The 24,144-nt window shown below is 39.3% G+C and overlaps 1 protein-coding gene and 1 long non-coding RNA gene across 2 annotated transcripts in view; one reads left to right on the forward strand and one right to left on the reverse strand.

Moving 5' to 3' along the window:
- Nucleotides 1-563: 563 nt before the first annotated feature.
- Nucleotides 564-12,133, reverse strand: LOC129182459 (uncharacterized). Its single transcript, XR_008570646.1, has 3 exons — nt 12,009-12,133; nt 10,154-10,305; nt 564-774 (listed from the first exon to the last, which is right to left on the reverse strand). It is a non-coding gene; the product is annotated as an uncharacterized LOC129182459 (long non-coding RNA).
- A 4,818-nt stretch (nt 12,134-16,951) lies between these two features.
- Nucleotides 16,952-24,144, forward strand: part of jupa (junction plakoglobin a) — a 22,210-nt gene continuing 15,017 nt past the window's right edge. Inside the window, exon 1 of the mRNA XM_054778763.1 lies at nt 16,952-17,105. The gene's annotated coding sequence lies outside the window, so the exon portion shown is untranslated. The remainder of the gene's footprint in view (nt 17,106-24,144) is intronic.

Raw genomic sequence — 24,144 nt, forward strand, 5'->3', positions numbered from 1 at the left:
ACGACCTCTGGTGGCAGCAGAGGAGTGTGCAGCCAGTCGTCATTGTCATAGCCAAACACACTGTCTGCTCGAAGAGTGTAGTTGGGTTGACCCTCTGACAGGAGGCTCACTATCTCCAGCTCCGGTAGGTCTGCACAGAGGTCTGAACAATGACAAGGTTTATGATAGTATGCATATGTGTGATCTTTTTTGGTAATAATATACAGTTCTAGTCAGAAGTTTACATACATTCCTGTGTTCTGTGTAGATGTTACTAATTTTGAACCCTCAATGATTTACTTGAACAATTCTTTTTCCAGAATGTAATATTACTGATGCCCCTATGCAATTATTTAAAAAAAAACAACAAAAAAACTTGGCTGCACAATTTTAAATTAATTTTGGATTGTATAATGATTGATGGTTGTATCTAAACTTCTGACCACAACTAAGGCGCTTTTTAATCCATCTTCTGACCTACCAGTGAGAGTGGATGCATCAAGGGAGTATGGCTGTGACAGCTTCCTCTCATTTGAGGCAAGCTGAATAGGTTGGGCGCCCACATCCAGGGCCCCTGGTGCCTCCCCCCAACCACCATGGAGGGAGAAGGCTGACTGGGAGTCCAGGTGGGCCTGTGTGGGCCAGGAGGTAGGAGAAAGAGGAGTAGGAGAGGAGACGATTGGAAACAGGATAGGAGAGCTTGACAAAGGATGGTGAGGCCGACTCTCTCAGAAGTCAGTACTGAGGGCCCCTGCTGGCTCAGGGAGAAGGAACAAGCTCGCAGAACATCAAGATCTGGTGAGGAAAAAGAGAAAGCAAGAGGACACAAAGGAAAAGAAAAGAAAGCAAAGAATCAAAATGTTGCAACAAACCAACATTAAAATTTAATAGATATACAGTTGGAAAAATAAATTCAAACTCCTGGATAAATACACATATATTTTTTATATTTATATATTTGAAAAGATGCCAACTCAAAAGAAAACCTTTGGTCAACCAAAGAGCCTTTCACTTGACACAAAGGACGGCCAAACCTCCTCCTGTGTGCATTTTAGAGTCACTGGTATAGAGTTACAACCCCTGAAGCTGCATAGATCAGGTTCTTCAGCATAACTGTATCACACCCATAAACAAACAGAAATAAGTTCTACACGCACAAAGCACACAAAAATATACCACGCTACTTGTGTTGTATGTACACTATATTCTACATACTGTACAGTGCAGCCTGACACATGCTTAGATATACAGAGTAACAGCTTCAACATTATTTTCAGGGTAAACTGAAAGGAGAAAGACAAATGTGATGAATCGAAAATGTGGTCACAACAACTACTGTATGGGTCAAACACAAAACAACTTTAGCACCTTTCTTGGCAATGTGAATACATCAGTGAAAGAAGAAAACATTAGTAATTAAGGGATTGGCATGGTTTATTATTTATCAGTTCATTGATGGATGGGATTTTAATGGTAACTCACACCCGCGGAACCCACTGAACTCATGGTACACTTACAACAAACACTTGACTCCAGCATCAACACTGTTTGTAGTAATGTATTCATTAAAATGTTTAAACACTGCAGCAAAAATTCTATTTTTAATACAATTCTTTGAATATATATACATGGAATAAAGATTTTATTGTGTAAAAACACCTTCTTACTTGCCTTCTTTGTAACTTTCAGCAATCCAGTGCCCATTCCTGTTTTTAAGGATCAACAGTGTCTGTCGTATTAACCAATTTTGTCAGCAGAGGTCACTGTTGCAAATGGGACAACCTACAGTTACAGTCATGGAAAAAGTAATATTAGACCACCCTTGTTTTTTCAGTTTATTGATCCATTTTAATGCCCGGTACAACTAAAGGTACATTTGTTTGGACAAATATAATGATGATAACAAATATACAGAAGCTCGTAAGAGCAACTTCCATGGTTTTCTTGATAATAACCAAAATCATTCAAGTTCTTACATGAATAGCTATAGCATTGTACTGACCCCCAAAAAATGCTCTTATGAGTTATTTTTGTTGTCATCGTTATATTTATCCAAACAAAGGTACCTTTAGTTGCGTCATGCATTAAAATGAATAAGAAACTGTAGAAGCAAGGGTGGTCTAATCGTTTTTTCCATGACTGTGTATTGTATTTCTTCATTAAAGGGCGGGTGGCAGTTTAACATTGAATAGAAACAGTGTGTACTCATATTCAATACAAAAAATGCAACCAGTGATGCGCAGTCAAGGGAGGCAGGTGAGCCTCACCTGTAATGATGAAAAATTAAACGTATCATGCCAACATAAATATGAATATTTGTCCATTGACCTGTGTTGTAAATGTATTTTCTGTATGATTCCTACAGGTTTTTAAATTTTCTGTACAATTATTAGTATTTTATTTATTATCGGTTAGCTTCACAATAACAACATTATTAAAAAGTGCTAAAAATATGATATGGCTCTCGCAGAAATACTAGGGCTGTCAATCAATTAAAATATTTAATCATGATTAATCAAATTTTGTCCATAGATAACTCATAATTAGTCGCAATTAACTGCAGACAGAAAGAAGTTTTATCTATAATAATGTAAGTAGGGATGTAAATGTCTTTGTGGTAAATACGTCCATACACATCTAGATACACGAGTTAAGGTATGATTCAAAACCTTGATATTTTAAAAACAGAACAATTCCATACAGTGTTCAAACAATACGATTCGATTCGATATGATTCGACAATTACATTTGTCGATGAAGACGTTAATCTTAAAATATAAAAATAAAGAAGCCAATTGTGTAAGTGTCATTCTTACAGTATTTTGAAATGTGTAAAAGAGCACATCATAGCCCCAAGCATGCTGTAAGGCAGGGGTCCCCAATCACCGGGCTGTTGGAAACATGCAGGTGCGATAAAAAAAATACAAATTAAAATGAAAAACACAAAAATTAAAAATGAAATAATCTGTAAATAACTGCATCTATTTTTTGTAAAGGGATACAAATGTTGGAAATATGGGCCATTGTTTTATTTACAAAAAAAATAACATATAGTTAGAAATCCCACAATTTTTGCATGTTTTGAACGTACCATTAACTTTGCAATTCCCCTTCTCCCATGATGCACAGATAAGCATACTTTACTGTATTTTTCTGGTTTTTCCTTTCACCTCATATTTGGGTCCCAAATCCTGATACTATGTGGGAATGCATGAAGGTAGGATTTGATGACCTTATTGAGTGCTGATGTACATATTTGTTGGTCTGTACTGAAAGCTCATACGGGCAGATTGTGGCATCTGATTATTCATTTGTGCTTTTAATTTGATGTTGTTCCTGTCATAGTTTTGCAAAATACATAATAAATAACATAAATCAGATCGCAATGATGTTCGTATGTACATTATAAAGTACGAAAATGTGTCCCGGTGACCAGCTAGCGTGATGCTAACGTTAGTGAGACCGAATGTTACTTGACACAAGCCTCGAAATAGCCGTCCTCGGCTATGCCTGCCCATAACTCCTTACCCAAATTTTAGCTGCTGTTCAAAGCAAAAATCCGCCGAGACACTGCTCGTATCTAAAAATACACTCGTTAGTTGGGACACTCGTATGCCACGGTACCACTGTGTAATTGACAATTTATATAAATACCTGCAGTGAACCAGTAACTCCTCTCTTCTGTCCAGCGATGTACTTCGTGACAACTCGACTCATAGCGACACAAATAACTTTGGTCTTGTCGAGAGAGGCATCTGCCAGGACTCACGCGTAAAAAAAAATAGCACCATTAAAGGAAACTTCCGTTAACGCGTTATCTTTGACAGCCCTAAGAAATACATTTTAAAATATGTGGCTTTCATGGCTCTCCAAAAAGGTTCCGGACCCCTGTGCTCGTCGCTGCCGTCCTTCAATACAGAGGAAAGGCAAGTGTTTTTTTGATATTTAGCTGATGTTTTAGCAAGATATTTTTATGCTCTGCTGAATGAATTTGACTTTTCAAGATGAAGGTTTATATACCCAAGCTCATTAGGCATCATCATGCAGCCATGAACATCACCGCATGTCACCGAATACAACACATAAAGGCTCCCTACTTACTTGGGTTGGGGAACATAAGAACACTTGATATCTCAATCCAGTTATTGTTAGTAAGACTTGCTGTCCAGAGGGCAAAGGGTTGAGTTCAGCACAGACACTGGTGCACACACCATTCAGCACTCACCTAATTAGACATAAATAACCCACCTCCCCCAACCAGCACCCATATCACTATCACAAGGCCTTTCCTTCCCTTTATCCTTTTTGTTCTCCACTGCTCTCCCTGACCCGACCCATCAGTTGACTGTGTTGGTTTGTGGCCAACATTTCTTCATCACATTTCTGCCTCAAGGGATTCAAATGTGATCCCATCATAATATTTCTCTGCAGACTTGAAATACTAGCAATTATTGTAGCCTGTACTCTCGCTAGAATATTTAAAAATAGAAAAAATATGAATCTACAGCAAAATCTTTAACATTAACTAGGTGCTGCAAACAAAGAGCCGTTGTTCTTGGAGCTTGATCTGAACTTGAGATCCTCAGTGGCACACAGTGCAAACAGTGCCCTTCCAGGAGGGTGTATACGTGAGCTGAGGCACACAGCATTGCAAAGGGGAGGTAGCTTTTGGCAATGGTTCTTCTGAGAGAATGGGAGATAGCACCAGATGGATATTGATTAACAACTTGCAAATGACCTGCATGCTCCTTTAACAAGTCAGGTATCAGTAACACTGTGCAAACACGCATCTGCAAATGCTAGGATGCTATAACATTGACAGGAGAAAGTTTCCTTTGCGATGTTTTCATCAAGAACTTGTAAATCTCAGTAGATAAATCATCCAAAGCTAAAGTGGTTATTTTCGCTGAACAAAAAAGTAAAATGAAATCACATGCTCATATTTCCAGTCATGCTACTTTTAATGTGGTAACGTGACAGTGGGTTCATTGCTTGGTTGAAAAGGTACAAGTACACGTTTATAAATCTGTTTTTATGCACAGCTAAGCTATACATAAGCAACTGGTTGATTCAATAGCCACACAGACATTAGCGTTCTATTAGTCCTCTCTGTATAAAAGAAAAGGTCAAAGCATAATAAGCATCAGAACTATTTCTAATATAATGTGATAAACATGTCGCGACATTTCTTGTACGCATTTAATGTAACGTTGCACAAGCTACACTGAACGTAAGGTCCATACAGTGTTAGTGAGGGATCTTACAATATAAAACTGATCTTATCCACCAGTCTTATCTACGTCTAATGCCAGTGTCCGCAGGCATCTTCATTGGCTTTCAAAACAAGTGGCTAATAGGGTTTGATGTGCTGAAGCTCAATGGTTTTTATCCCACCACGGAATTTTTGCAGAGCATTTAGAGCAACTAGCACGCCAAATGTCTTCCTCTGAACCAGTAAAGAAGCTCCACATGATCCACGCCATATTTGTTTACAAGTGAGCTCATGGGAAGTTACAGGCATGTCAAAGGTAGGAGAAAAGGAGCGTTTGATTTGCTCACGCTAATCCACTTAAACCACAGTATGGGTAATCTCGCATCATTGCAGTGTTTTTTTTAAATCTGTTATCAGGGTTATTTTTTTTATGTTAACAGATTTATCAGTATGACATCATAAATTCCTCATATCACCCCGATAACCGTCAGTCTGATATTTATCGTACACTCCTAGTCTCAACGTTTTTTGTGACCCAATGGTTGGGGACCCCCTGCTCTAGTTCATTCCCTAGTATCACTAGGACTATGAAAGTCACAGTCTCCCAGAGAATAAGAGGACGGACCAGGAGGGATCAGTGTTGCCAACTTAGCGAGTGTGTGGCTATACTTAGTGAGTAATCAGAGACCTCTTGATACTCTTTTTCCAAAAAATCCAGTGAAGAGACTTTTGGAGACTCTGAAATGAAAGCATGTATCGCTCCTCTCAACAAGCAGCGAATGCTGCTGTGGGCCCCTCCCCTACCTAAAAACACTCAGAGGCAGCTAAGTTTTGTTTGTGACATGACAAAAACAATGACAAAAGAAGTGACAGAAGAAAATCTAATTGTAGTTGTAAAGATATTTGTTTTGCTTTTCAAGTTTTTTACCCACTTTATGCAAATACATCATGGCCAATTATGCAACCTCAAAAACCCACCACTGCCACAAATAATAGCCACACTAAATAAATGGCCACACTAATGTCTTTATGCTGTTTTTCTTGGGAGGAAATTAACAGAAAGAATGAAAATAATCTCTCAAGTCTAAAATATGGCACGCTGGCTCACTCGACAGCACACTCACATAAGAAAGACAAGACAAAAGAGAAGTCAATTAATTAATGTGATTGCTCTTCTTGTGGCTGTCAGCTGGAACAAGAAGGGCAGTAGTGCAACTCGCACTGGCCTGTGAGGCTCGCTGGGGGGTGGGGAGAGTGAGGAGGAAGTGTCTGCTACCATGCCTTCGACAGTACAGGTGTCCCAATTACTGTACAGTCGGTGGCTGAGTGGTTAGCACACAGTCACACAGACCACGCAGTCAGGAGATCAGGAACATCTGGGTTTGAATCTCCGCTGGGCATTTATGTGTGGAGTTTGCATGTTCTCCCTGTGTGGGTTTTCTCCAGGTTTCCTCCGGTTAATTGTCGACTATAAAATTGTCCATAGGTATGAATGTGAGCGTGAATGATTGTTTGTCTATATGTGCCCTGCGATTGGGGTGTACCCACTCGCCTGAAGCTGGGATAGGCTCCAGCATACCCGCAACCCTAATGAGGATAAGCGGCATAGAAAATAGATGGATGGACTTCCAATACGATACCGATATTTTCAGCCTTGAATAGTGGCCAATCATACGCACTTTTATAACTTATCCGGTAGTGTGGAATGTCAGAAAAGGCTTGATCAATTGATATTACTCAAACAGAACCGTAGCTCCTATAGGTATGAGTAAAAACTACATTTGTCATGCTTTGCGGATGTTTTGGGGTAGGATTGGTTGTTTGGGGGTTTGTTTCTTCACCTCCGTGGTCTTGCAAAGATCCTAATGCTGTGGTGCTGCTTTGGTTGCATGATGAGGTTGGTTGTGCTGAACTTCCCTGGTTCTGTGCCACCGTAGCGGACTTGTGCATAGCCGGTTTTGAACTCGGATGTGATGTCTTTTTCTGACTTTGGGAAGGAGTGCTGCCACACGGCCGACGTTGGTCCTGCTCCTCGCTACTTTGTCAGCACTGTTGTTGTCATCGCTTGGGGTCTGGATGCTGGAGCGAAGTCTGGAATGGACTACTTCTATCGGCGTGTTTATATCAGAGCTTTTAGACACAGGCCGATATAATCCGATGCTTTTTGCTGATATTGGATTTTAACTCATTCAATACCAAAGACGTATGTATACGTTATTATAAATCTGAACGCCCGATCCCAAAGACAAATTTATACGTCTTTTATGTTTTTTGTGCGAGACGCAAAAAGAGGTGGTGACGCAAGTGCACACTAATAGATGTCACGGTTAAAGCAGTTTTAAATCATAAAAACGGCCACAAGGTGGCAGAAGTGCATTTGAAAAGAGTTCAGCATGGATAATTTGCATGTATTACCACAGACAGCAAGGAGGAAGCGGAAGTGCAAGACTAGCTTGCAGAAGGTTGCGCATTGTTGGGAAATTTTAACACACGCGTGTACACACACACGCGTGTACACACACAGTTTAGTTCCAAATGTGAAAACTGTAAATAGTTCACGGTGTTATATTTGTAAATAAACTGTTATTTTAATGTAAAACAACCCTTTTTGTGTGTTGTTTATTTTGTGGTACAGTTGTTTAGATATTTGAGCTGTCACAAAAGCAAACAATCACTAACTGTGCTACAAAAAAGGTCACTTAGGATAATTCATAATGCTGCTTACAGAGAACATGCAAACTCTTTATTTATAAAATCACAAATATTAAAATTTGCGGATCTAAGTAAACTTTCAGATGGCAAAAATGATGCATAAAGTAAACAATAACCTTCTACCCAAAAATGTAAAACAATTCTTATCAACAAGAGAGGAGAAATATGATCTTGGGGGAAAATGTAAGCTAAAGCACTTATATGCACGGACAACACTGAAAACTTTCAGTGTTTCTGTATGTGGAATCAAGTTGTGGAACGGATTGAGTGAGGAACTCAAACAATGCACAACAATGAGCGATTTTAAGAAAAAGTACAAGCAGTTGATGTTCACAAAATACAAAGAAGAAGAGACCTGAACTACTGTGTACATACAATACAATATCTAACCACTACTACACTGACTCTGACTTAACTCTTCATTGTGGTGAGTACATGGTCTGTACTCACTCATTATCAATCAAACACTCTTTCAACCATTTTATCGGTTATTATTAAGCCTGTAGCTTCCTTTTAGTAAGTAAAAACCTTGGCTATGATTGCACTACATTGTCATGTAGCCTTACAAAGTACACTTGGAAGAACAAGAGGTGAATAAATGCATTGCAACTGATGTGAAACTGATGAGGGGTAGGATTAAATAAGCTTTGCTTCTTCCTACTCCTTTTTGGACATGCAAAATTGTGACTTGTACTATGTGATGTGCTACTGTTTGACTCATAAAAGTAAAAGTTATGCTTGAACTGTATCTTTTCACAAAAAGCTGCTTTTCTCCCTTGTCTTGTTGGGAACTGATATTTTCCTAGAATTTACCTATGTTCTTCTGCTGATTACTAAAGAACAGAAAAACCGGTACTGAAGGGGCTGTCTTTTGAAAAATGTCTGGGATTGAATGAGTTAATATCTAATCAAAACATCCCTAAACAACAGTGCAGTGTGAGTCCTACAGTAAAATGGCAGCATTTTTTTGTGATGCAGCTTGCGTTTTGATTTTTTTTGTGCCGCGCTAGTGTTCATCTACAAAGTATTACAATATCAGATATTCCAGTCATCCATAGTGAGTGGATGACTGACATAGCATTTCGTGTTTTATACTGTTACACAAGTTCTTTTTGTTTTTATAAATTGAAGTTGAAGGTGTCCTACTAAAGTGAACATGCACATCAGACTATAATGACTATCTAGTTTGTTAATTGAGTACACTCCGTCTTTGAAAATAAAATGATATAAAACCAACAAAAAAGGGTCTTCAGTTCCTCAATACTTGTCCTATATACTGTACATATATAATAAAGATTATAAGCTGTATTATTCACCAACTACTACCTAATTTATTTGATTAGGAGTTAAGAGAGAATCTGGGGGTGAAAGGGCGCGAGACACATAACAGGAGGGCACATAAATGGACGTTGTTAATGTTAGCAAGAATGTCACCCTGACAACTGGGAGAGCTATATCTGGACAGACACTCCATGTGAAAAGAAAGTGGTCATAAAATGAACCTTTTTCGCTAAAAGGCACATTCAAAACTTTGTTGTTTTTCAATTTAATGACTTTGAATCGTTTGGATTTCTAGCAGGAACAAGAAACATTGCAGACTTGAACACGCACACATGCAACCCCTTGCATGTGGTTAGAAAGCAGGAATACCCTTTAAGAGAGTCATGTTTCTAAGACAACTTGATAAAGAAGTGAACTTTTTAATTCATCACATCTTCTTCACCAAACCAAGTTACCTTTTACAGTATATATTTTTCATAGAGGAACAAAAACATCTGATGTGTAGTCACATTGTAAACTTAACAGAATAGACGCAAACAACAGCATATATAACATAAATCCATAGTAGAAGATTTAAGAGCATGGCTCAACAGTACTGTATTTCCTTCATGGTGTCTTGGATCTCGTGACACTGCAGCAAATATGTGCCATACACACATTTACAGATAATGGATTCAATTAGAAACCCAAAACATTGATTTGTTGATTGCTGATTTACATGATAAACTGACTTGAACGGCACATGTTTGTCAGCTGCTCATGAAGCGGCACAGTTGGAAAGACACTCAACCTTAATTTACTTGACATGACAAGTTCAAGTACAAGCTGGGGAAGCAATATAATAATGCAGTGCAGCATCAGAACTCAATATACTGAGTGCAGTACTGCAACACTGCAGCATGCTAATTCTAAAATCAGTGGTCAAGCTGGTATGTTAAAAATACAAAATAAACCGTAAAATGAACTTACGATGTTGTGATAGTAGGGCTTGGTAGTTGAGGCAAACTCTTGTTTAATGCGAGTCCTTCAGGTGGCACATCGGAGCGCTTTTACCGGCTGGCTGGCTGTGCTGTGTGTGAAGTGTGTGTGTCTCGGCAACACTGGAGAGGGCGGAGGTGGGGCTGAAAGGAGGACGGAGAGGGGGACGTGCAGAGAAAATGCAAGCATTATCTTGGTGTCTGCAACACGCTATCAGACAATATTGTGACGGTTATTTCCAACATCTGTGGTTACTGATTGACGACAATAATCACTTTTTTAATGAAGAGATTTCCGCATTCAACAAACACAAGAATGCCATCTTTGTTTCACTACAACTAAACTCCATGTTGGGACCTGAGGTTATCATTCAGAAAGTCAATAATCATAACTGTATAATAGAAACAAGGCATAAAGCACTACAAATCCCATATATCATTTTGTGGGATCTTTGTGAGGCTATCCTCTTTCTCTTTGGTTCCTATGAATCTAATTGGGGAGCATTCATGTTTTTTTTTTCTTGTACCATAAACATTAACAATAAAATGGGACAAGAGTATGTAAACAGTTGCAGTAGCATACTAGTAAGGTGAGAGTGTGTGCCTTCACATATCGGCCTCTTAAGTTTGTCCAACTTTTTTTTTTTTTATTGCCTCGTCTCTTCCAAGAGTGGCAACAATTTCTTTCCACTAATTGACGACAATCTGTTGATCGCGGTGATTTTTATGAGCCAAATCATAAAGATGTCTGTATTTTCGAATCTCCGCCACCAGGGGCTCTTGCTTGTCCGCCATGTTTTTCCATGGGGGACCGTCCGCCAAGTTAGAAAATGTCCTAGGTGCGCGGTGCGGAAAATTTGGGCCGCGTGGACGCCGCGTAGAGGGGCGTGGTTGCAAAAGTGGCGTAATTTGACCTCGCGGATGCATCAAGCATAAACCAAGCTTAGGGCAGCGCCAGATAACAATCGTTCTTACACCAAATATTGACATTTTGAGCACAATGTGGACATGTTCACTGTGAGGTGTACACACTTGTGTTGCCAGCTATTTAGAGAGTAAGGACTGTGTATAGAATTGTTTTCAGATAACGGCAACTCTGCACTGCTTTTCCAGCTGTACACTGACTACTCAAAGTTATATCCAAGTGTCATTGTCTGAAGTATTGCTGAAATGTGAGGGGCGGACCTATTTTTGTGAAGTGTGTTTTTACAACAAGCAATAATCAAAATCCCTTCCAATCGAAGATATTGTTAACGGCTACTAAAAGCTGCTTTAAATCCAATTTTGTGCAGGTAAAATTGTAAAATTCGATTTATTTGACAGCTAGTCGTTACTTCACAAAAATACAAATTTAGTAGAGCTTCAGATTTGTGAAGTCATTGTCATTATAATAATCAATATAATAAATAGTTATATATATATATATGTATATGGGGTCATCTGATGTAAAAGGTTTTATTTTTAGTTATTTAATCATGGTTATTGGACTGCACTCGCTACCTGTAATTATTTTAAAATGAGAGTTTAGCTTCGCAAATATAGCACATATAGCAAATCAAGACAAGTGACATCAAAACTGTTATTGCTAATGTTCACTTGACAAACAGGCTCCCTTCGTAAAATATCGGCATGATGTCTCACCAACCCGGAGCGAATTAACATTCATTAAATGTTGCTGGAAATACATGTAATACAGATACACTTTCCAGCAACACCCACCCTGCACTGATATCAAAATGAAACGTACCCTGAAAGTTAGGCGTAAGGCACAAACACTCAACGTCTACAGGTGGTCCTACTGTAAAATGCCAGTAGTAAGGTTAAAAAGTAGAAGTTGTTACACTTACACTGTCAACGAACTCGCGTCAGTTGAAGGTTACAGTCGGCGTTGAAGTTTCCCTCGGCAAACTTTGCTCAGCTGTCATTGACGCTACTTCGCTTTGTGCTTCATTTGGTCATCGTTGGAGAGGTGCACTGTGGGTAATGTAGTATTTTGCGCAGCTCGTTGAACTAGCTGTAGCAATGACACATTTCAGTACCTACAGTACATACTGTAGCGTCCCGACAGAGACAGAAGTGTCTGACTCTTGTTTGTAACTTTATTTCCAAAGTTAGTGCTCAGTTCTAATCAATATACTACATTATTAAGCTTCTACACACATTTGTCTCACACTCAACTCCAACAACAACACACACTTCCGCTTTATCCACCAATCACACTCACGTTAAGATGCACGCAAAAATCAACATTACTGTCACGCCAAAGTCGGTAAGTTATGTTCTCTGTCGGTCTCTACTGGTGATAGGCAGAATGACAAGTTTTCCATTCAATGACGTATTAATGCCGCACTCATGAAAATTAATCACTTGAATAAATCTTTTCTGGTCAACCAGTTTGATTTTTTTAAATAAAAAGACTAACTTTCTTTTATAAAGATTGAGCCTTAACAACTGCAAACATCACTGCTCATCAAATCACCCCAATGCAAAAAAGTCACTTAGTAGACTTCGGTTGTCTCGGTGGTTCACTGTGGTCAGCCAGCACAACAATCTTTACGTGCCTTCCATTTGCAAGTGATGATTAATAATTTACCACACTCTCCATAGATCTAGCTAGTGGTCTGCTTCAAGCCACTTCCTCTCCCTGGGACAATAGGGCCATTTCCTGCGGGGTGTAAAGCAGAAGAGTAGAGCGAGCAAAACAGGCCATTTTGTAAAACAGGCAAATAATATTGGCATCCTGTGAGACACATGTATTTGTCCAGATGTTTATTGTGTTTTTATCAAGCTCCTAGTTTATTTTTTCAAACAATAGCCACATTCATCCACTACCAATATCATGTACATCAGGGGTGTCCAAAGTGTGGCCCGGAAGCAATTTCCGGCCCAAATTTTAATTGGCCCTCAGCATATTGTAAAAATAAAAAATAATAATTATTGATTAGCTAGTATATTATTAGTTAGATACTTTATTAATCTCCAAGACAAATTCACATTTCCAGCACCTCTGCAAAAATGTCATAATGAATTTAATCACTTAATCACAAAATAAAACAACCAAGAGAATACATGAGAGATAAGAAAAATAAGAAAATACAATAAGAATAAATAAATACAGAACAGATCACGTCAAATTTGTAGCGCAATAATACATAATAAATAATAATAATAATAATAATAATACATAATAAGGTAATAAGTGCAGTCCTGTGTTGTGTTAAAAAGCCGCATGGCGTGGGGGAGGAATGATCTGCTCAGTCTTTCGGTGGAGCAGGACAGTGATAGTAATCTGCCACTGAAACTGCTTTTCTGTCGGGAGATAATGCTGTGCATTGGATGATGTTGGTCGTCCATGATGGAAAGGAGCCTCCTCTGTGACCTTTGCTCTGCCACAGATGTCAGGCTGTACCAGCTCAGTGCCAATGACAAAGCATGCCTTCTAGCCTATTAGCTGTTACCCTAATTTATGTTGTTGCCTATAATACAAAACCAAGATCGTAATTTTTAATTGAGATAGCTGAGCATATATTGACCTACATTGGATAGGTTTTAGCAACGTTAATGTTCAAAATGTATTAAAGGGCCCCCCCCCCCATCCTTAAATTTTTCTGTTTTCAGCTGAAAGGTTTGACATGGTGGATGAAGCACTAAATATAAGGTTATGGTTTAAATATAAGTTTCTGATATCAGGAATGGTCCGAAAATATAAACTGTTAATCCAAAATCCTAAAAGACAGGTGTTTATTACCATATTATCCAAAACTGTGGTCATCAATTTCTGCATAAAATTTGCTATACAGTGGATCCCCGCACATTCAGCATTCACAGCTCTATACATTTACAGATTTTTAGTAAAAATAAAAATTCTCGGAAAAGAGGCAATTTTTATGCAGAAAACCCATCTGATCTCATTTACGATAACAATTTATAAATACATAACAATACGAGTACAATGTACAGTAGACATGTACCACTGTTAGAAAGCCCACAGTTTTTACATATTTATGTCTTCATGCTTCATGTTTTTTCATCAATCGTTGAGTTTTCACACTTTGTTCGGTGGTCATTGAACACACCATCATTGTGTACTGAGATGCAAAAGTTTGTTTGGCGATAGAAGCACGAGCTGCCGCTAGCCTGACAACCAGGTTGACTGTGATTCCATCTCTGCATCAATTATCTTATCTTATTTTTCATTAGTGAAGAGTATCTATACATTTTATACTTTAAATGCATTTAATAAGTGTGTGAGGTATTTAGAGCTTAAACCCAGATGGTCGCAAGTGAACAATGTCAATTGAAGAGAGAATGGCAGGGTTCTGGAGCAAGTCAGTGAGGAAATGTGAGTTCTTTCTTTGGCAAGAGCCAATCACAAGCTATCGATGCACTCACAACAAGCTTTTCAACCCACTGGAAATCCCAGGAGTCTCTGTGTCATCTTACAAAAAACACTAAACTCATCACACACCAATTTAACACTCAAAAGGTATACCTGACAAATATACAAACATGTACCACTAAGAGCACCATCCATCCATTTTTTATGCTGCTTGTCCTCCAATGAAATGCTTTGCTCAGACAAATGAATTATGGGAGGACAAAAAAAATATATTTTAAAATAGTATTGGCACGTTTGTATATTTATTAGGTATACTTTTTGAGTGTTAAGTTGCTGGGTGATGAGTTTTGCAAGGTGACACAGTGAGTCAGACTGTTATATTGAGTAATGACCTCCTGCAATTTCCAATGGGTTGTCAAGCTTGTGAGTTTTTTCATAGCTCATGATTGGCTCCTGTCAAATAAAGAGGTGCATGGTCCTCACGGATGCCATTGCATGATGTGGACATGTGTGGCTTATCTGTTTTCAAAATTTAGTGGTTGTGGCTTATAAACCCGAATTTACGCTAATAATTCCAGCTGTCACTTTTATTGCAAATGTTGATTCGAAATCGGAGGACAACATCAACGTTAGCAGGAGGGTTTAGAGGGGGCAGAGCGAGCCATGTGTCAAAAATAGATATTTTTATGGGTGTTTATGGGTGCCATTTGCTGGTGGTCCTGGACTGTAACCCCCACACAAATCAAGGATCTACTGTGAAGTAAAAACATTGAGGGTATTCCTTCTCAGTGCACATTTATTGGTAAGATAAAACATGATATGATAAAACAGGAGCATGAATTGCACTGTCCAATTCAAAGCGGTCATGAAAATATGAGGTGCCCTGAAGCAACAAAATAATAACTCAAGAGTGTCAAGTGGACCTGGGGCTATTTTAAAAGAAGCCTGTAAATGCACACATTCACTTTGTTAAATACAATGACCCACATAACCAGCCGTGACCCAGCATGCCTTGCCCTCTCCATTCAGATGATAACTGTCACAAAGGAGGACACACAGGAAAGTCGCGACTATGTGGCCTGAGGTGACACAAATATTATGAACACTTCTGACCTAACAAACGTGGACAAATGTGAACTTCAATAGTAAATATATTACTGGTAATTGACTGCTGTCAAAAATAACCTTTAATTATTTGAAAATCAATACTACAGGAGCACATTAACATTGTATCGCATTTATATGAAGCAGGCATTACAGTTTCAACCCCCAAAATTGCATCTCAAATTGAATGTATCCAGGATTTAATCTATGCACATGAGGTACTTTCAGCCGAACACACTCTCAGACAGAGGACTGAATGTAAACTGTAACAGTCAATGGTATCACTATGAACTGTATGAGTAGTTGCTGTGCTTCCCGACTGTGATGACTCACTTTGCTTGTCTGGTTTCACTGTCACTTCACAAAGGTGTGGCCTTTGTGACAAATGCAGGTGCATGACGCACATGTCAGCACCACGTCCATTCTTGTTTCTTGACCAAAAAAAAGACTGGAAATATGATGCAGTATTTTCAAAGTGCTACATAAAACCGTGAATAAGCTGCTTTAAAATAATGCAACTCCTAATAATGCATGGAAACTGTGTTGAATCAGAGGCACTTCTTTGTTACTGGAGATCTAAATCAAATTCCTTGCACAAAAACCCTCATTATCTTAAGCAAGTGGGTATGAAAAGTGCATACAGCAATAGTAAATTTGGTTTGATACAATAATGTGGAATTTAGTCATTTAATGATGAAACTTCCTGACAAACTTGCAACATTATAGTGAGTCGCTGGAGTTCCAAGAAAGCACTTATTATTGCACAATTTACTTTTTCAGTTTTCATTCTCGAGACATGTCCAAATTATGTTTTTTTCACATTTTAGCAAACATTAATCACATTTATTTTTTGACAAAGGTGATGGGCCAAACCAAGTTGGCAAGACTGGTTGAGCACTTTTTTTCTCCGTACTGTCAGCTAAGGAAGCACACTCACTGTTTACATCACACACATAATCAAAGACACTACAGACTGCCAAAGATGTGAAAGATTATGCGGTTCAAATAACACAGACGTAAACACGTTCGTTCCATTCCTTGCCAAATCATTCAAAGATTATCAGTCAAACTTTATATGATTTAGTTACGGCATGTGGCCTGATGAAATATTTTTGACCGAATATGTCGGTTTATATTTTGTTTGGTTGCACATCTGGACATTGAAGCGATAAAGACGAATTGTAATACAAATATATTTGACAACCGAATCTTAACGGTTTAATAAACGGTTCCAGACTTGAAATGTAGTATCTTGAAAGAGTTGTAACGACAAAAAGCAGCACCAGAAAAAGCAAACAGGGTGGGGTCGCTTGTGATGGGGGCGGAGTCTGTGCGGAGGTGACGCCGCTCTGCCTCTTGTATGTTGTGGACTTTCTACCAGCAGTGCTGCGGGCGAGAGTGGCTGGAAGTTGGGAGAATACAACTAGCAAGTGTCCTGCCCTGACAAAAAACAGTTTTTTTGGGGGAATACTCTCGAACGCTTGTGTGTAAAAGTCGACAGGTGAGTTTTGCTACGTTTTGTTCCGAAACTACTCTGTTGTCCTCACTCATTGTTTCTCCATTGTTGTTTTTTTGGGGATAGGAAATCGAACCTACGTGATGTGTAAGATTTTGTAATGTATTCATTACTCAAATCGATAATTAAGGTCATTAATTTGTTTTACGTTTGCTGTTCATTTCCGCATGCCTCGCGCAGGCTTCTACCTGTTCGTGTAATTCAGGACGAAGTACACTGACAGTTTCCTATTTTACGTCAAACTCGGAATATGCCATGGTTTCACGTACTTCTAGCTGTGGAGTCGGTGTTTTTAATCTTTGGGCTTAGTATCGATTGTTCATCTTGACGTCACTCGTCAATAAAGTCCCACAATGTTATCAGAAGGAGCGCGCAAAGAGTGCATGCGCGTACACGCGTGAGACAGGTGAATAACTAGAGCAGGGGTAACCAAACTTTATCCATCGAAGGGCGCATACAGAAAAATGTAAAAAGGATGTGGGGGGGTCACTTCGATATTTTTATTGTGTATTTTTTATTTTATAAAAAGGATTTAAGCATAAAGCCAAAGCTTTGTTTTTGTAATACATAGTATCAACATTTCACCAATTTTCTTTACATTGTGCCTTTTTCTTTTATTTTTCTCACTTTGCTGTTTTTTTTCAGTGTTAAGTTTCATTTTTACAATGTGCCGCGGTCGAATAGTAAACAAGACTGCACTTTGGATACCCCTGAACTCGAGGTTACATTTAAATATTTGGAATGTACACACGTTTGAACTAAGAAGACAAGTTACACAATGGTAAACAGATTGCTTGGATATTAAGATGTAAAATAAGGCAACATTTGCTGTGTTTCATGTTACCATTAGTGAAATGTGATCTGAAATGACTAATTGACTCCGGCAGTTGACAACTTGTGCAGTGAAAGTGGTTTGGAATTGGTAACAAAAGCACCAGTACGGCTTGTTTCTTCTGTATCTGCCCTCTGCCCTTTTACTCTTTCTCTCATCCAACATATAAGACAGATGGCTACCCACTGTTTGAGGTTTCTTCCCTATAGGGAGTTTTTCCTTGCCTCTGTGGCCAAGCGCTTGGTCATGCGGGGTTTGGTTGGTTCTTTTTAATATATGGAGGAAGCATGGTGCCTTGAGACAGCACCGATATGGTTGTTTTCACTTATTTTTTACCACAGTTGTGACACCAAGACACAGTCTGGAGATTAATTTATCTTGTATTTGTAATAATGGGTGCTGCTAAACTAAGCCTCTCCCCATACTAATACCAAATTGGGAGCCATCTTTTGTTCACACATGACACATCACTGTATTGTCTGACACTAAGTAATGAATCATCCCTTAAATGGTTGTTAGCTTCTACTCATGCTGCTGCCGAGCTGGCCTTGATATTGCTGCTTCAGGCTTGACAAGAAAGCATTTTTCCAATCCTGCTTAGCAGCCATGGGAGTACACATTCCTTTCATTTAGGTTGATGAGTAATCAGCATTGAGCTGAAATTACTTTGAAATTACTTTTTTCTCATCCTCCCCTTTCCCGATGCGATTAACGTCATGTCCAACATCTTACGTCTGTCAAAATAAACTGACATGTAAAATGTTTCAATACTGCGAGCAAGCGTTACTGTTTTGCAAGCTGAAACCTCACAAAATAAGTGTTTTTAATGGCATCCAGCTGCATGTATGTCCAGTTTAGGTAGTTGTTTGTGTCTGGATGAAGAGGGTAGGGTGCCAATATGTTGTCTCAAGTAGCAAGCAGACAAGCCTTCTGGCTGGAAAGCTGCACCCGTCTGCCCTCGGGGGAATAGGGTGGATGGGCGCTGGGATAGCAGTAGGGGGTGACTTGCTTTAGATTTCACAGATACAGCTGTGGTAGCACAGTGATAATCTCCCCCCCCTCCTGCTTAATTCCCTCATACTGTCCTACATTAGCAGAGCAAGGGGCCAGGAGATCCTTGCGTTTATAAATAGGTCTACACTTTGCAAAGGGGATTACTGTATGGCATGTAGCCTAACCTCTTTGTTTGACTGGCAGAATTATTTTCCTGTTTCTTCTCTCTCCTGTGCCTGACTGAGTACTTTCTGAGGGCTCGGTCGGAGCCGCTCAGCCTACATGTCGCGTGACCTGTTTTGTCTCTTTGCATGTCACCTTGCCTCGGTGCTCTCCTGTTCCCATAGAGAAGTAACACAGATAAAGTTTCTGTACAGATTCGAGGCCTGACTTGCCTGCAGGTGGTTTTACTGGCATCGTCTGCATGTCTGTGGATTAAAACACATTTTTTTGAATTCGATCCAAATCGGATTGTATACTGTATCCCTAAATCTGCTGTTTCTACTAAATTTACACAATGGTGCAGATTAACTCAACATTTCCAGCTAATTAAGTACTACAACGAATTGTCACTTCTCTGAAGTTTATAGTCTGCCTCTAGCAAAACTCTGTCTAAACCCCAGCATATCAGGCTAGCATGCCAAATATAGCACTGTCTGTTTTCTTCATGAATACATTATCGTTCTTTCATTACAAACTGAATATCCAAGCAGGAGTGAGTGAACTTGATGCTCTCACTGCCTCCAATGAAAATGTTTTGCAGTTGGGTGATTAGGCAATGACTCTCATTCCTGATACTGGTGTATATATGTTTTTTCTTCTCAGTCTCCTTCTGTTGCTCCCTATGCTTTAATTGAAAGTGGCGACCGCGACGGTGTGGTTTTGACAGAAAGTAAATCACCAGGGACCCATTGCTTGTTAGGTCATAAACATGAAAACACTCCAGCATCTCAAATGGAAAGTTGACTTTGTATCTCATAGCAAGTGAGAATGCCGTGACTCATAGTTTCTGCTAAGTTACAATATTTTCTCTAACTGTTTGAGCAGCAATTTTTAGATACTATTTAGATTACATTTAGATTTAGTATTTAGTTTTGATATATTGCTGTGGTTTTGTACTTGTCAGCTGGACTTCTCCCAGTGTTGTATTCTTTTAGGCTGCCATTCCCCCCCCCATCCCTCCCTTGAGTTGGATGTTTGTATTCTCTCTGAAAAATTCATCATCTGTCAGATCTCCTCAGTGCGCAACCATACAACGATGCACAACAGTAGCAGTGTGAGCAGAAAGTGCTTGTCTGTTCCCAAACGTGGCTTTGGCCACCAAACTTGGCCCGTAAGCACAAAAGTTTCAGGCTCTTTGGTTGCATCCAGTAGAGACAATAGAATCCCAGGGTGTTTTTCACTGTGACAGCAGTCAAAGGGACAATAATGCTACTCTCTTCCACTCTTTAACACACAGGGACTCTGTGTTGAATCAGACAGTTACCTCCTTCTCTTTCCATCTGACTTTCAGCTAATTTTAGTGGTGGCACTTGTTCGTTGCTGTAGATGGAATGCAAAATCCTTGCACAAAAAACCTCCTTAGCGTGATGTGGAATTTAGGGACTATCCACACAGAAACGTTTTCAGGTCAAAACAACAAAGTATTTTATTGTTTCAGCCTCTCATCCACACAGGAACGGCATTCTGGGTATCTGCATTCAGAACAAAAGACAGTATTTTCATTTAGTTTAAAAACAGGATTTACATTCAAGTGATTTTTTTTTTCAAATAGTTTTCTGCCTCTCAATCTATAATTATAAAGCTATGAAAATGTGTTTTGTGTTCACATTTTTGGCTTTGTGGAGTGGATTAATTGGATTTACAGTCATCCCTCGTTTATCGTGGTTAATTGGTTCCAGTCCCGACCTCAATAAATGAATTTCTGCAAAGTAGCATTCAGTATTTATAAATGTAATATTTTCGTAGTTAGAGCTTAGAAAACCTATTTATGACTTTCTAAATCTTTATCGTTATTAGAGCTGTGTAGACATGAAATAACACCCCATAGTTACCTTTACAATCCTATTATTCTTCGTTTGCTCAACTGTATTGCGCAGGGACACAAGAGACGGCCATGGCTTTAACCATTAGCAAGCTAGGGAGCTAACTAGTTAGCCTTCAATTATTTACTGTATTCTAAACTTAAGAAAGGGTTTAAAACATAGTGGGAAGAAGGACAAAGAAGCCAAAAACTTTCCACTTCCACACTGACTGGGAGGAGAACTTCTTTTCACACTATGTCGGACATGCCATGGCTGACTACATGCAGTGTGAAGGTAATCTACTGGCATGTCTCAATAATGGAACATTGCTGACGCCTCGTGGCCAGAATACTACATATACATTTGTCTTTCAGTATTTTTTGACAAATAATCTGCCACAGTCAACCACGAAACAGTGATCATTTATTAATAATGAGGGAGTGATAATCAAATGGTGATATTGCAAGGGACGATTGTACATGATTTTTTTAATGGGAACAGTTGATTCAGTTAGCATCTGTTTCAGTTAGGGTCCCACGAGTTAATGATGCTAACCGAAGTTCCACTGGATATAATATATATAGTGATGTGTTATCTTTAAAATAAATGCGCACTTATACGGAGCCCAGGAAACATCATGAATGTGTTACAAGGGGCACATACACACGTAATACCTGTAAGTCAATAACTTCATGTTCCGTTGTTAAACAAGGTCTAAAAACATGAGATAATGTCACACATTTCTTTCAACAGAAGTAGGGGTGCACCGATTGCAATTTTCTGGCAGACCACCGATCTTTAAAAAGCCCGATCTGCTGATTGCAATTTAGGCCGATACCGATACATTTTAAAAACTAACAAAATCTGCACAACAGGTTACACTGCAGACCTTATTTGACCTTACCAAAAATAAAGTGCACAGCACTATTTTTAAATCGCCACTGATCGATACCCGTCCATCCGTTTTCTATGCTGCTTATCCTCACTAGGTCGTGGAGGTATGCTGGACCCTATCCCAGCTGACTTTGGGCGAGAGAGTACCTATGTACACCCTGGAATGGTCACCAGCCAATCGCATGGCACATATAGACAAACAACCATTCACACTCTCATTTATACCTATGGACAATTTAGAGTCTTGAATTAACCTAGCATGCATATTTTTGGAATGTGGGAGGAATCCAGAGTACCCGGAGAAAGCCCACGCACGCACGGGGAGAACATGCAAACTCCACGCAGAGATGACTGATCGATATGTGGATGTTTATTTGACACAATCCCAAAATCCTACATTTTACACGTCCACACACACAAGCCTCCATTCTGGTTTTCCAAAAGCTCAGTTTTTTAGGACAAAAATCTACGTTTGTGTGTGGACGAGAGGGCAAAACAAAAATAAGCATTTTTAAAATATCCATATTTGTGTGTGCATAGTTTTAAATCCCTTCTTTGCCGAGACATTCAGAGATATCAGTCAAACTACATTATTTTATTACTATCCATGGTCATCACAGCTTTGAGCTAGCATCTTAAGGCATATGACTTATCTCCTACTTAAAATAAATCACTTGACCTCATGTAAAATGTGGTTTAGTAGATGGTAGTTGGTTCATTGTCAGTGTTTGCTGTAATAAAATGAATACATCAAAAATGAATAAGTAATGAGTAATTCAATGAATGAGTACAAAAAATTAAATGAAAAAGATCATTAATCCCATCAAGCGATCATAAATCATTATGGCTGAATGAGGGTTTTGGCAAACCTGAGAGCAGCTGAGGACTCAGTGCCTCGCTCCAGCAATCAGTCCAGATTTCCATTTTGATGGTCATGTTGTCTGGTTGACTTCTTCTGTGTTTTATGGTGGAATAAATGGAATAAGTAGATAAAAAACAGGTGGCATTTTAAATATACTATTAAATATTCTATACTATACTTTTCCAAATTGCAACTTGGAAACAAAAAACAGTCCCCCTCTTTCCCAACATGTCTGACTGTTAGGCCATGCAAATGAAAGGTCATTGGTGGGCCGAGCACACAGCCTCTCACCAGTTCCCTCCCTTCTTTATCAGCCTCTTGTAATGTGATCCTGCTCGACACATGGGCCCCTCCTCAGAGACAACTCACATTTCCTTTGATTCACAAGAAATCACCCCACACACCAGTCTACAGCCACTAAACGGCATCCGCTGGCCTCGGTCAACCCTTTTTGAAGTAGTGCAGTAAGTTAGCTGACAAATAAAAGGGCTTCTTATTTTATTCATATGCGCTTGCTCTAGTTGACTGTGTTGGGAGTGCTGGGAATGTTTCCAGATCACCCAAAGAAGGGGAGTGTGTGGCAATATCTGCCTTTTTTAGACACATTTAATTTGTGTGTTGCGCAACAGTGCACCAGAAGTATGTCATTTTCCATTCTTTCCCTGAGCTTTTGGCTTGGTGATGTTCCTGTCTTCTGGATTCCATCATCTGTTATAGTCAATTTACAAAAACACTGTTTTTGTAAAAGGAAGGTCAGCAATTGTGAAATTAGTTATTCATGATGATTCATCCATAAGTGTGTCTCCATAGTTTTGTGTCAACATTTGCGAAAGTACAGCTTTTCTCAATAAATGTCTCCTCTTGGATCCAGCACTGGTGTTAGATAATTTTAACTGCTATTTCCTGTCACCCACCACAAAAAATCCATTAGCTGTGCGTCACTCACAACCTCCCATCTACGGTATATTGATTTCTAATGAACATCTATCCAGTTAACCCCTCCTAGGTCCATTATAGTGCTGGAGCTGCTGTTATGCATCAGCAGGGCATATGTGGCTTTGGGACCAGGAAGATTTTGGGTGTGTTAAGCTGGATCCCACTGGGATAGCTGGACCCCAACTCTGCAGAACTGAAGCAGATAGTGGGCCAGCTTTAGGGAGCCAGCTGGCTGCTCCGTCCAGTTCTCCACCAAGGGCACAGGGTGCTTGGTGTTGTTTTAAATCATCAGGGAAACAGTTTTACTAAAGAGGGCTTTGCGTTGCATGTCAGGGTGGTATGTATGTGTGTATGTGTGTGTGTGTGCGTGTGTTTGGAGGCGATATGTCTAATACTTGAGCTGTGTCTGTGCAGATGGTGAAAGCATTACACGTGTGCTAACATAATCTGTTCTTTATTCGCTTGTCAGTCTAAACATTAGCA

This window comes from Dunckerocampus dactyliophorus, chromosome 6 (assembly GCF_027744805.1).
Source record: "Dunckerocampus dactyliophorus isolate RoL2022-P2 chromosome 6, RoL_Ddac_1.1, whole genome shotgun sequence".
Classification (NCBI taxonomy): domain Eukaryota; kingdom Metazoa; phylum Chordata; class Actinopteri; order Syngnathiformes; family Syngnathidae; genus Dunckerocampus; species Dunckerocampus dactyliophorus.